Source organism: Austrofundulus limnaeus, unplaced genomic scaffold (genome assembly GCF_001266775.1).
Source record: "Austrofundulus limnaeus strain Quisiro unplaced genomic scaffold, Austrofundulus_limnaeus-1.0 Scaffold14, whole genome shotgun sequence".
NCBI classification, from domain to species: Eukaryota; Metazoa; Chordata; class Actinopteri; order Cyprinodontiformes; family Rivulidae; genus Austrofundulus; species Austrofundulus limnaeus.
The window spans coordinates 3,102,250-3,103,424 of NW_013952416.1; positions in this window are offsets into that span (position 1 = coordinate 3,102,250).

Consider the following 1,175-nt stretch of genomic DNA (forward strand, 5'->3'; position numbering starts at 1 on the left):
TGGAAACCTGGAAGACCTGACAGCCCATATCAAATGGCCCGGTACCCCATACTCCCGGAGAACCCCCACAAGGTCCCCCTTGGGACACGGTCGAACGCCTTTTCCAAGTCTACAAAACACATGTAGACTGGTTGGGCGATCTCCCATGCACCCTCCAGGACCCTGCTGGGGGTGTAGAGCTGGTCCAGTGTTKCAGAAGAGGTGATTGAAGAGGTGATTCAATCACTGAATTAGGTGTTGGAGCAGGGCAACAAGAAAAACTTGCAAGATGGCGGCTCTCAAAGGCCAGGAGTGGACACCCATGTGACATACAGTGTTCTTAATCAARTGTTGATTGGGCTATTTGTGAGTTTTTCAAAGGTTTTCTTTTGAGTTTGGCAGTTTTTTTTTTCTTGACCATTTTCAGAGAAGTGCATTTGTGTTGTTAAGCCCCTGACCTATGAGTCATTCACACAGAAAGAGGCTCCTAAGCTCAAGGCCTGAACCAGTTATTTGCACATAACAGCTAATTTCACAAAAAAGAAAGAAAGAAGAGAAAAGAAAATCTTACAAGTCTTGAATTTTATTAGCAACCTGAAACAAAGACGCAGTTTGTTCCCATTTTCTAAATAGAATCTTAAATAAAATACCTCATTTAACACAYTTCAAATGATAAAAATAAATACTATTTTGCAACAATAAGGTCAGTGCTATATAGCTGAAAACTTGAAAAACAGTCTCTCAGACATACAATTTCTCAGTCTCTGTCGCCTTCACAGCTGGATACATTGRGTGTACCTCATGGTTTTCTTTTGAGAATTTTTTAAATAATTATTTAATTTTTTCCTTCCCTTCATTAATTACAAAATTGTGTAAAAAAATAAAAGAAGAAATGATCTTTTGTGTCAAAACGTCCTGTACATTCATTTGTGTGAGTCTGAGGGCGGGTACAAATATGTCAAAAAATGAATTGGTTAGTTTACGTTTGTTTATTTGATGGCTGTAATTTTTCCGTAAATGTGACTGAGCGGTGAAGCTATACTGTATGGGACAAGAGTGAAAGCAGGACATTCCCGCGCAAGTCAGAATATCTGGTCACTCGTTTGTGTGTGTGTGTGTGTGTGTGTGTGTGTGTGTGTGTGTGTGTGTGTGTGTGTGGGTCAGGTGCATTGTAATGGTTTTGTGTGCCATGTCTG